The sequence below is a fragment of the Falco punctatus genome (assembly GCF_963210335.1).
Source record: "Falco punctatus genome assembly, chromosome: 10".
Lineage (NCBI taxonomy): Eukaryota > Metazoa > Chordata > Aves > Falconiformes > Falconidae > Falco > Falco punctatus.
Genome location: NC_137590.1, coordinates 24,455,246 through 24,468,601, shown reverse-complemented (window position 1 = coordinate 24,468,601; position 13,356 = coordinate 24,455,246). Strand labels below are relative to the sequence as shown.

Here is a 13,356-nt window from a genome sequence, read left to right as displayed (position 1 = left end):
AAAGCCAAAACACTGAGAACATTCTGGTTCTAGTTAAAGGGTGCATATTTTTTTCATATAAAACTACTGAAATTGTCATTCAAGCTTAAAATATTCAGTTTGACCAAAGCGCTTTAGAGATGTGTTAAACAGGTTGTGACTGGACTGAGTATTGCAGCAGGGAAGAAGGAACAAAACACCTTATAAAAGTTTGGGGGTTTTTTTTGAAACCCCACTAGTTTAAGAACTGTCTTCCTCATCCTGAATGTCATTGACTTAGGATATGGCCTAAACCAATAAAGGTCTACTCTGCTTTTTCTTTAAAACATGTAATACTAAAATAAAGTCAAATGTAGATATCCAGTCCTCTTACCTGCACGGAAACCCTTCCAGGACCACACGCTACTTGAGAGAAGGGCTTTGCTTCCCAATACACTAACGCTTAACAAGAAGCGCTGAACCTTGAACCACAATTCTTTCTGTACAAATCCTATCATAGGTGGTAAAGCAACAAAGTAGCAAGCTGTCACTCACGTGCAATTTTACTTTTACACAGGAATCTTAACAAAATCTCCCCAAAACCTTAAAGAAAAAACACTCTCAGAACTTGATGTTTGAAAAAACACTTTTCAACTTATCATAAAGTTGCTTAATATTTACAGCACGGTTTAGATTTTCTTTTTTTTAAAAAAAAAACATGGACATATTCAAAACAGCTTCAAGTCAGTCATAATGATTTCAGGATTTGGCAGCATTTAGAATCACAATACTGCCGATATTTTTAAAACAGAATTCCGCTGAGCTCAGCTTCACCTCTAACACATATAATGCTCTCTGCTGAGTTTAAGCAAAGTTGTCAATGACACGGTTGACTAATTAATCTTAAGAGGTCATTTTAGTAATTGATGTGTTATTCAGGTTATAGTGTTTCTCTTCTTCAATAGCTTTTTAGGACCAAACTATAAATTACAACTCACATTTGTTAAAGGCAATTTAAACTTTTCAGTGCTAAGAGTATTTGAAACTTCATTCATTTTATAAATGAAAAATGGAATTAAACTGTTAATGAAATTTATCAGAAATGGTCTTCCCCATATTAATTAACATACAAACTCCATCCTCATATTTAACTGCTTTCTGGCAATCAGTAAGTTTTCCTGTAAGGAAAAGAGGAAAGAAAAAAAAATAAAAAAGACTACAACAAATGCAGAAGTACATGAAAATTGGACAAAGGCTGTTAATGTAGTAAGAAATTCTGGGCCAGTTTCATACAGCGCCAAAGGGGGTACTTGTAGTAAACTACACAATACCCATATTAACAAAAAGATGGAATTGGTAAAACCCTTTCGGCATCAGGAGCAAGCATTCCAACAATATTTGACTTTAGGTGTCTCATCTCCTGAGACAACCTCAAACAGATTTTGGAGGAATGACAGTGAATGGTGCATTAACAGGTGATTCTTCATGGAAGGCATAAAACAGTCTAAAAATATTTTCTAATATTGACATCTTAGATCCTAGGTTAGACAGTGCCCTTATGCAGTCTAAGACTTCAGGAAAATTGCTGATGACCCTTATGGCAGTGAGGAAGACAAGTAGACTAAAAATCCCAGGATTCAGGAAGCCCTCAGGCTGCTTTGGGAATGGGTAAGCAGGAGGCCTTGGGAGGCTCTCCTGATGCACAAAGGAGCTCAGGACAGCGGGTCTGTTCCCATCAACAATCGCCACAAAGTGCAAGGGCATCCATCGCCCTCTGAAAAAAGCAAAAGGAAAAAAAAAAAAAAGGGGGGGGCAGCCACACCAAGAGTCCAGCTTGGCTCAACAGGGAAATTCTGACAATGGCAAAAAAAGGAGGGCTAAGAGAAAGAGCAGGACAAGCTACCATGGTGTATAAAAGCAAAAATCCTGAGCTGGATTGTGCTGAGCTGGAATTAGGAACACCTAAATCTGCCTGAAGCTAAAACTGGGAGGGGATATGTCATCAAGACATGGAAGACTACAAAATGGCATGGCAAAACCTGCTCCCAGTGCCCACTGTTTAGGAGGGAAATGTGCTAATACCACAGTATAGGAGGACCACGCAAGATGTCACATAGAGCAGCTGGGCATGTACAAGGCTAGGAGATGAGATGACACATACCTGAAAGTGTCAAGACAGCTGGCTGATGTTACCTTGAAGACCCTCTGTCAGCTTTAAGACACTGGGATGATCAGGTCCGTGGTGACTAGAAAAAGGTCAGTGCCATGATAGCTTCAAAAAACTGTCAAGAAGGATCAAAATCTTTTTTTTGTCTTTGGACTACAAAGTCCAGAGAAGTACAGGCTGGCAGCCCTCACTTTCATCATTGTGGAAATTATATAGTAAGTCCTCATGGAAACTATTTCCGAGCACATGACGAACAAGATGAGAACAGCCAACGTAAGATTTATGACCAACCTAATTGCTTTCTATGACAAAGTAGCTGGTTCTGTGGATAACAGTTAAACAGCAGATTTAATTTGATTTTAATATACGGTTTGATTTTTTCCCTCTCTCTTACCTTGGTAGCCAACGTGAAAGGCACAAACTGAATGCACAGACTAAAAAGCTGGATCCAAAGGCTATTGGTACAATGGATCCATGTGTGATTTGCACCTGGAAGACTAACAAGAGAGGAGAGCTTCCCTCCAGAGAGAAAGCCCTGTCAGACCTGACAGAGGAATGTAATTTTGAGTTGAAAACCTACATAAGGTTCAGTAATTAAAGTGTGTATATACTACATATGTGGCTGCAGAATGAAAGGATACATTTTCTTGTGTGTACTGTATGTTACTACATATTAATCTATTTCTAATAAACTTGCCACACTGACTCGTTGAGAAGCTTCCAGACTGGCAGCCACACACTGACTTTTTTTTCTGTAGTTATAGTTGAGAAGAGGACAAGACATTTTTAGTTCTGCACACTTCTATTTCACAATGTTCAATATCTTACTCGCTGAGAATTAAAAATGGAAACACATCCCTTTGAAAAAAAGAAATCCCCCCTGATTATAGAATGAGATTCAGTCCTTATTTCTAGTGTCAGTAAGATAAAGTCTTCAAGCCATGAAATCATTCCACAGGAAATTAATTCTAGAATTTGAAAAAGTTTTTTCAATTCAGTAGAATTTTGTTTTATTCATATTTCTGGCTGCAATAATCCTGAGTGTATAATAAACTAGTGTCTCAAGCAAACAGCTATTGAAAAGGACATCAAATTACTATCAAAAGCCTACAGCAGCTTCTTTTCCAGTCCACTTGTTATCTGCAAAACATTCAAAGAAACAGAAATACAAGGTTTCCTTTGGACATAGCATTGATGACCTGTCCATCGGGTATGGGACCATGCAAAACAAAGGAACAAATGAGACCAAGAATACCATGCCTGCTGCTTATTCTACTAAATTGCCCAAAAAACTGTTGTATTCCAGACATCTAGGAACAGCAATCTGGAAATTCTCTACCACAAGAATGATGTGAGAGGTCTCATCTACTTTGTAGTATAGGGCAAATCTTAAAAACAGCTCAGAGGCTGGTCAACAGTTTCATGATTGATCATATAATTTCTCATTATTACCAGCCATTTTAGTTATTACTATTGTTAATTTATTTGAATTTGATAAAAAGGTTATTTTGAAGGCAAAAAAGAGTAAAATTTTAATTACAAATTAAGATCATTCGTACAACACAAGTCATAAGCCACAACAGAAAAATCCTACCTTAAGTATATTGTAAAAATCATCTTATTTGCAGGGTTCCCCTCATTACCAGGATAAATACTACACTATCATTAACCTTCATACTCAGTCTTTTCTTAACTGTGGGTTTTGACACATAATAGATTCACCTTGGAAACAGTAACTCTGTACATAAGAAGAAAATTGTATGTTATATACATGTTATATGTTATATATATAAATATAAACACCAATTTTTGTTAGCTTGAACTAAGAAGTTGCCCTTTATACTCCTGAAGACAGTATCCACGATGCTCCCCAAATTCCCTCAAAGTGAAATGAGCTTCGCTGCATTTCTGAATAACGTTTCACAAAGTGACTGCACCGATTATGCAAAATGGGCACACACTTTGGTCTTGCTAGTTGGAAAAGTAATAAACAGCACATTCAACTCTGTCGTGATACAGATATTTTTCCTTTTATTCTTTTTTTTTAAAAGAAGATGAAAAGGTACTAGCATAATTTCATATATTATCAGTTCTTGGATCAAATATTACTAAATGCATGAAGGTTTTATCTTAATATTGGGCTCACCAAGCGCTAACATCCACTTCTTTTGACAAAGGCATACTGAGGGAATGGTTGAATTCAGTAAGAATACTCTTCTGCTCCATACTTGGCTGGTCACACTTTGTTCCACCTCAACCTGGGCTGCATTGCAAGGAAAAGTCATTCTGATGCTCAGTCAACTGAGTAAGATTTTTGCCTTGTCTTTTGTGGCAAAATCTGTTCATTAGGAATAGATCCACTCTAATCATTAGGAACCGCTAGGAGTCATGAATGAGATGAAGGAGGATGAACTACTACCTTAAACTGACGGAAAATACAGTAACATGCAGCACGTCTTCAGAAAGGGTGGGAAGAGACAAAGCAGAAGTGGATAAGGCCTTCCGTGGTAGCAGAAAAGTTGGGGTTTTAATAGCTGCTCTCCCAGTTTCACAGGAATTTGTTCCTAGTTTCTTCAGAGGGGCAAAGGTGCAGGTTTTCAGGTCCCCATGTAATCATTGGAATTAGAATTTAAAAAAAAAAAAAAAAAAAAGGTGCTTTCCCAGAGATAAAGACATAGTGGGTTGGGGGAGGGGAACGCTGCTTATCCTCTTATTTCCCTTCCCCACCTAGCAGGTGAAACAGATCACCTTGAAGATGAACGGCCAATCTGGATATCATTATCAGAAAAACTGGTTGTTTTTCTGACTCATAGTTAAAAGTTTCAGCAGCTTCCAACTTCTCATGATCAGTGTAAGACTATGCAGTAAACAGCACCAATATTACAGATTGTTTCTGTTGTTGAGACATGACATTTGTATTATTCCTTATAAATCTGTGTGTGCCAAAAGTTAAGACCACTTATGAGTCAATATTGGTCTCAAACACCAGCACCATTCAGTGGTGACAAGGCCACAGGTAACTTCTGTTCCAAGTTACGTGTTTTCTCCACCAAGATTTTACATGGAAATTCACTGAAATCTCTCTGTCCAAATCTTTGCTGCCCGATCAAGCTAAGCTGCTGTGTTTTTCAGGCATCCAAATACAAAGCCAGCAATTAAATGTCTGATTTTACTTTCAGTCCTTTGAATATTCTGCACAACACTTGGCACGGCTGAGTCACAAAGGCCAAAATCAAATTAAAATGCAAATGATGTTTATTATTATGACAAGAAAAAAATAGAATTATGTAGTCAAAGTAACTCATTTTTATGGTCTATGTCACTTACATGCATAGTCCTAACGTATCTAAGATAAGAATAATAGTACTTGAAGTATAATGACTCAATCAGAAAAATAATCTGAACTTGAAATCAACTTCTCTACATAGTTGTATTTCATAGTTAAGTTTTGACCTTCTCTTAGTAAGTGAAAAGCACCTTTTTGCCCACATATTTATATCATCTCCACCTCCATATGAAAATGCTGGAATCTTCTTCTCTATAATTTTTTTCTGTGCACTGATGAAATATACTTTTATGTTTATTGTCTGATACAAGGAGGAGTATTTCAACACAGTTTATGTCCTCTTGTTTTGTGCTTGGTGCCTCAATGCCTCTTACTGTAAATGCGAACAAAAATAAGCTAAATATACAGCTCTTGACAAACAGCAAGCTAAAATACTAACTGTTGTTGAGGAATATGAAGATGACATCTTCTCAATAGAAAAAAATAATAATCTGTAAACAACTAGCTACCAGGTGCAAAAAACTTCAGATTAGAATAATCTCTTCTCCTCCTCCGTCTCACTGAAAAAAAGCAGCATCTTGAGTTTTGCTGTTATGAAAAAAAAAAAAAAATAAAAATACTGAAAGGAATACTCTTTATCAGTTTCCTTTACAAAATGCCAGTTTCCTTTACAAAATGCTGATTATTTTTATAAACACCAAAGTGTTTTTTTCTGTAATGAAAATGTACTCGGAACTCAGCTCTTCAGCTACAAAAAAAAAAATAATGCTTTAAATGCTTATAAAATATATTTCAATATTTTTTTTGGCACATACATTTTTAAATGTTTTTCATGGAATTTAAGTTCAAACAAAAATGTTTTACACATGTACTTCAGTAATGATATGGTTACAAAAGTGATATAAAAGTACCTAAGTCATACAAACAACTGTAAGAAACTTCCTCATCAAAACCAATATAACAGAAAAGTGGCTGAAAAGAAAAGTCAGTGTATCCTTTATGGATCATGTCAGTTCAAAGATTGCTTCAGCATGATAATCATTTACTTTAAAAAATAAAGGCATTTGTTCCTTTTAGAAAAAAAAAAAAATACAACACAAGTTAAGCTTCACAGAACTGTCCTCAGAAACAATCTGCATGTAAGAGCTATAACATTAAACTTTAAAGATGTTCTTGAGCACTTTTGTACCACATGATACAGACAAATTAAAAAAAACCAATACAATGGACATGTCTGAAACTACTGCTGGTTAAAGCAACACTTGGCACTGCATTCCACATGAAGTTGAGCTAGCAGGTATATACAATGTCGTTAAAAATAAACTAGGAATCTAGACATTTGTACTGAAAAGAAATTCAAATCACCCACATTCAGCTCCATGTACTCAACCAACACCTAGAGGGTTTTGAATGTTTTAAATTATTTCAGAAGCTTCTTACCCCTCTTCATCAACTTAGGAAATAGCATTCCTAGAAACACTAACAAAAAACTGTGACAGGAGAAAACCTACATTTAACATTTGTTCATTTCTTGATCAATATCTGTGGTCTAAAAGCTGTAGTTTCTCAGGCTGGAAAATAATTAAGCTGCTTGACCTGTACTTCTGTTGTCTAAAGATGTCTAAGATGACTCAGATATATGTGTACACAATACTCAAATGTAAAATGACTCGATAACAGCAACAGGAAAAATCAAGGAAATAAAACCGGTCATTATTTTAAGCCTAATGCTCGCAAACTTTCCTTCAGAACTTCAATTCAGTCAACATCTCTTCTAAGGCTTTCCTACTGAAATAATATAATGCTGCTGCTTCTCTCAAGATTACTCAGATCAAAAAGGCAGCAATTTGTTTTCCTAAACTAGTAACATATAAAAGGGCTGTCCTCACTCATCTGACTGGAAATTACATTAAAACTAGCACTGTCACATGAGATGTTATGTATGAAAACGAAGACAAACCCTACATTTATGACATCGAAAATAATTTTAATACTATAGCTATCAGATAATCTTGCCAAAACAAAACAAATAGATAGCATAAAAAAGATTAATAGAATCTTGTACATAGAATGAGTCTTGATAGGCTGATTAGTACTTAATCATTCTCCAAATATTTCTATTGCTAAATAAAGCTTTAGTGGGAGTGTCAACAAAACCACATGCCCTGAAACTAGTGCCACTGTATATGCAGAGGCAGTATTTGGGCATCGCTATGTTCTTACAAGATACCGTACTCCTTTAAGACGTAAACAGTGCACACAAGGACTTCTCTTCTATGCAACCATTACACAAAACTTAAACTCAGCTACTGTACTGGAGATGGTCTGTAACCATCCCACCTCAATGCATCAGCTACGCAGATTAAGTAAGAGCCAGGTCAGGACAGTATTTGGTTGCAGCTGAGGCAGAAAAAAAATTGAGCTCTGAAGTGATTTTGATAAATTTATAGTGTTTAAATTCAGCAGATAGAGCTTATTGTTGTCATTCAGTATTAAAATTCTGGTATGATACGGTGCTAAAAGAATTCTGTGATGGAAAGATACGAGACGTTGATACCACATTCATCAATCCTTAACATCCTATACCTTGAGCATAAAAAGCTCTGCCGAGGCCTGCCAAACATACAGATTAACCTGCTTCAGTCAACATAAAGCACAATCTCTCCTGCCCTTACTAACTGTAATGTAAGAGCTGTTTTCTGGCTTCTCGTGGATACAACAGTTAACAACTTCCACCACTGGAGCTAAATACCAGTTTTAAGACCCACTGCATGGACAGCATTGGCACTGAGAAAAAAAGAATCTTAGTTTAGGACTCCATTCAGACTTTCCCATATACATGGATGTGATGGCAACTCACACTTTAACATGTGCCCACTCTGTAGGCTGCAGTGTATGAGCTTTTTCACATCTGCCTCTGAGGAAAAGAGCAAACATGCTGGAAGCTGAACCTTACAAAAGAGCCACAGTAAAACACGACTGCATGAATGGTACGCTTACTGCAGGCTGCTGGGCAACTTGCTTATTCTAGAAACAATTTTCCTTTACTTCAGATAACTCACAAACTTGCCTTCCTCTAGGCTTTTTCTCTCCCCATAAAAAAAGTAAAATAGGGATTTTATATCTTAAAGACCGTGGATACATACACTTTCAACTGGGTAACACAGGGGTTACTGAAACTGCAGGGGTAGGTCTTAAGATATTTAGACAAACTGTTGCATCCAATTCACTCGATCTTCTCAAGCTTCAGGCTGACACCTGAAAACTGGTTATCTGCCCAACTAGTAGACTCACATTTGTCACCTATTCATGTTACCATCTTCATGACTTTCTCCTAGCTCCAAACTTACTTCTAATATCAAGCTACACACTGTTTTAAAGAAGCACTTGGACTTGTGCATCATTTCTCTTCCACCTCCTTTTATAAAGAAGTACTGTTTGCCTACCTGGTCTTAAATTATGCTACATTTTGAAGATGCTTAGAAGGTGTTCATATATCTATGACTATTTCCACATGAAATGTGCCCTGTTTAAGCCAAAAAAATGCATTCTGCTTATATGAATAGATACACGTACTGAAAAGATGTAAGGTATCCTCTAGATTGTGCCTTGTGTTATTTTCCATGGGTGACAATCTCATCAATACTTCTGTTTTTCAAATATCCTATAAACATCAATAAAACACAAAAGAGAAAAGACGGACATACTAGACAGAAAATATTGCACTGCTCAGCAACTAACTTCAATCTGTGCCTTTATTCCTTAAGCAAAAACATATTATGCACACTCTTGAGGACAGTAACTTTCCCTGTCCATAGAAAGTATTGAGAAGACTTTTGATGCTCACAGGATACTAGCAGTTACATACCACCCCCCTGTTTTACGCCATTACTTGCTACTGGTCTCTATGATTAATTGTAAAAATAGCTTATTCATTATAAAAATATTTTTTGTTGCTATCTCAGTTATAGGAGTTTCTCAAATTAACTTTTTACAGAGCCAGTCAACAATGCGTAAATGGATTACTGTGACTGAGGGTTAACCAGCCCTGCCACTTCTCTTAACTGTCTGCGGGGTGCAGTGCGATAAAAAGTTCATATATACTTCACATTGCACTTCCTCTCTACAATATCACATTTAACAGATTTTTTCAAAAGTAAATATATTAAAACATATTTTATATTGTATAGTATTTGATTTCTACTATGCATTTTTACAGTATAATTTTGTTTTTCCATCTCTACGTTGCTGTTCCCAATTACAATACATAACAAGAGCTGATGGTAACTCTGGGGACTGGTGTAGGCACCCAGGCACCTGCAGGTGCTCAGTGCAATATGTACATGCATGGTTGTAGTATACAAATACAGATACAAATTGTTAGAAATTTTACAAAGTATTTATATTCAGAGAAATTAAATTATTCTGCTGAAAGACTAATTAAAAATATGCTCTTATTGAAGAAGCATCAGCATTTGTTCCCATTATCTCTTGATTTAGCCAGGCAATACTCAACAAAATGTTAACGAACTGGTCTTTGCATAGCACTGCATGTCAGTCGCTCCACTTCAGCTCCCTGATCTAAAATCCCTCACAAAACCAATAAACTTAACTTTCAGATTCTTTGGCAGACACATATTATTTGTAACCACGAGTATATGACTGCAATAACAATTCAGAGTATTACCACAGGAATGTTAAGTAAATTAAGAAAATAATCCTATAACATTTAGTTCAGCTAGTTAACACCATCAGTTATGTAAGAAGCTGATGCTGAGCTGTATTGGGTTTGCATGGCAAGATTTTGGTAGCAGGGGGGCTACAGGGGTGGCTTCTCTGAAAGATGCCAGAAGCTTCCCCCATGTCAAATGGAGCAAGTTCCACCTGGCTCCAAGATGGATCGGCTGCTGGCCAAGGCTGAGCCCATCAGCAACAGTGGTATCACCTCTGGGATAATGTATTTAAGAAGAGGAAAAACCTGCTGTGCAACAGCAGCTGGAGAGAGGAGCGAGACTATGTGGGAGCGACAAATCTGCAGACACCCAGGTCAGTGCAGAAGATGCTCCAGGTGCCAGAGCAGAGATTCCCCCGCAGCCTGCGGTGAAGACCATGGTGAGGCAGGCTGTGCCCCTGCGCCAGTGGAGGACCACAGCAGAGCAGATACCCACCTGCAGCCCACGGAGGGTATCGGGGGGGGGGGGGCAGACCACCACCTGCAGCCCACAGAGGGTATCGGGGGGGCAGACCCCCACCTGCAGCCCACAGAGGGCCCCACGCCGGGGCAGGGGGTGCCCAAAGGGGGATGTGACCCCCTGGGCAGCCCAGGCTGGGGCAGGGTCGCTGGCAGGACGCGTGACCCGGGGGGGCCCACGCTGGAGCAGTTAATGAAGAACTGCAGCCCATGGGAAGGACTCACGCTGGAAGAGTTCATGGAGGACCGTCTCACATGGCAGGGACCCCACGCTGGAGCATGAAACAAGTGTAAGAAGCCTTCCCCCTGAGGATGAAGGAGTGGCAGAGACACCATGGGATGAACTGACCACAACCCCCATTGCCCATCCCCCTCGCCACTCAGGAAGGAAATCAGGAATTGAGTCTGTGAATAAGGGAGGAGTGGGGGGAAGGTGTCCTAAGATTTGGTTGTATGTCTCATTACCCTACTCTGATTTGATTGGCAATAAATTCAATTAACTTTCCTGAGTTGAGCCTGTTTTGCCGGTGACAGTAACTGGCGAGTGATCTCTCCCTGTCCTTATCTCAACCCACAAGCCTTTTGTGATATTTATTTCTCCCCTGTCAAGCTGAGGAGGAGAGTGATAGAACAGCTTTGACGGGCATCTGGCATCCACCCAAGGTTAACCTACCACATGAGCATAAGATACAGATACACACACACATACATGGCAAAGAACATTAAAAAAAAAAAAAAAAAAAATCACTGAACATGGTTCTATGTGTTTTTTATGGAAATAGTTGCAAAATTTTTTTTCACAGGTTGACTGTTTTGTCTTTTTTCTTAAATACCAAAAATACCTGGAAGAGTTCCCCACTTTTCTTTTTCAGTATCATGGACTACTGAGCATTGTGTACCCCAAAATAGAGATATATTGTCTTCGTAAAGCTTACAATGAACAGGACTGAGGACAACTTAACTAAAGAGTTGCTTCAACCATGGGAAAACAAAGACTTCCTTTGTCTGCCATGAAATTTCCCTTTTAATCAGTCAACATGTTTTCCTCATTTGCTTGAGTTTAGGCAACATTTACAGGGAGAGGGGAAAACCGGCACTTCTCTCAGAAAGCAGGATTACATGATTCTGGCTTCTTCCACCAGTTTGCTTTCATTTTTGCCATGGAACATCCCAAAGTAATAAGCCAGTTTTGGATACAGAGTTTGTGACACTTGGTATCAATGACCACTGAGAAGGTGTTTATCTCTCTCCTACCAATACTTATGTAACAGAAACACTTTCTGAACCTGAAATTATTAGATTGCAGTCTGAAACTGATAGATTTTGCAGCCCACACAACAAATTAAAACACAATCATTATGTTTGCAAAGAAAAGAAAATTAAGTGTACACAAAAAAGATTTAATTGCAGTTTCAAGCAATGTGATGTTGTTAGTGAAACATCTATAATTATGCTATTTAAGAGAAGACTAACACTCCAATCACACACTCAGAGACTCACTTAGGTTGGAAAAGACCCTGAAGATGATTGAGTCCAACTATTAACATAACTCTGCCAAGCCCACCACTAAACCCTGTCCCCAGGTGTCACATCCACACGTCTTCTCAACACCTCCGGGGATGGTGACTCAGCCCCGTCCCTGGGCAGCCTGTGCCAGTGCCGACAGCCCGTGCAGTGAAGACATTTTTCCTAAAATCCCATCTAAACCTCCCCGGCGCAACCCGGGGCTGTTTTTTCTTACTCTGTCGCCTGTTACCTGGGAGAGGAGGCCAACACCCACCTCGCTACGGCCCCTGCCAGGCAGCTGTAGGGAGGGATCAGGCCCCCCCCGAGCCCCCTCCTCTCCGGGCTGAACCCCCCCGCTCCCCCCGCCGCCCCCCCAGCCTTGTGCCCCATCCCCGGCCGGGGTCCCCTGCAGCTGGCTGAGGGCGCTGCCCCCCTGGCCCAGGCCGTGGGCAGAGCCATGGCACAGGGCTGGCCCCAGCACGGAGCCCTGGGAACACCCCGTGTGCCCGGCGCCCCCGGGAGGTGGCTCCATCCACCCCCGCGCTTTGGGCTCGGCCGCCCGGGCAGCTTTGACCCCAGCGCAGAGCTCGCCCGCCCGGCCGGCAGCAGCCGCTGGCACAGGGGGTGCTGGGGGAGACGGGCCAAAGGCTCCGCTGGGCTCCGGGTGGGCAGCACGTGCGGCCTCCCCTGTGAAGCTGGCAAGGTTGCAAAAAGGTACTGAAGGACCAAGTTAGAAAAGACCAAAAAAAGGGAAAACAATAGTGAAAAGCAGACCGTCGCATGTGTTGTGTATGTCAGGGTACCCAATCTGGCTGAGGAACCCGCTGTTTTGAAGGATCAGACCGCGTGTATGAAAGCAAGCGAAGGTTTCCAGTCATTCTGAAACCCGCACGGCTGGAACTTCAGCAACAAGAGAAAGAATTGTTATTCCTTCTGCTTTTATAAGGAAACATATTTAGGCTTCTTACCCAAATAAGAACAAAATAAATGACAGAGATGCACTTTTTTAATACATATTTAAGGGGCTTTTTAGTGTTCTCAGTTGCATTTTTCCATCTGATATTTAAGGCAACTCATTCATCGATGTTGCCTGCATTTGAGAAGCAGCCAGTTACTGACATAGATGGAGAATTCTTTAGAAAGAAATAGCGCTACAGGTAACTAATTAACTTACTTATATATAGCCATGGCACCATTATAATGGGTATGCCTTGATTGCACACTCTGAATTGTATCCCTTATGCACTA

At 39.6% G+C, this 13,356-nt stretch overlaps 1 protein-coding gene across 5 annotated transcripts in view; it reads right to left on the bottom strand.

Moving 5' to 3' along the window:
- Positions 1-13,356, bottom strand: part of METTL15 (methyltransferase 15, mitochondrial 12S rRNA N4-cytidine) — a 188,221-nt gene that overhangs the window by 44,535 nt on the left and 130,330 nt on the right. The window lies entirely within an intron of this gene.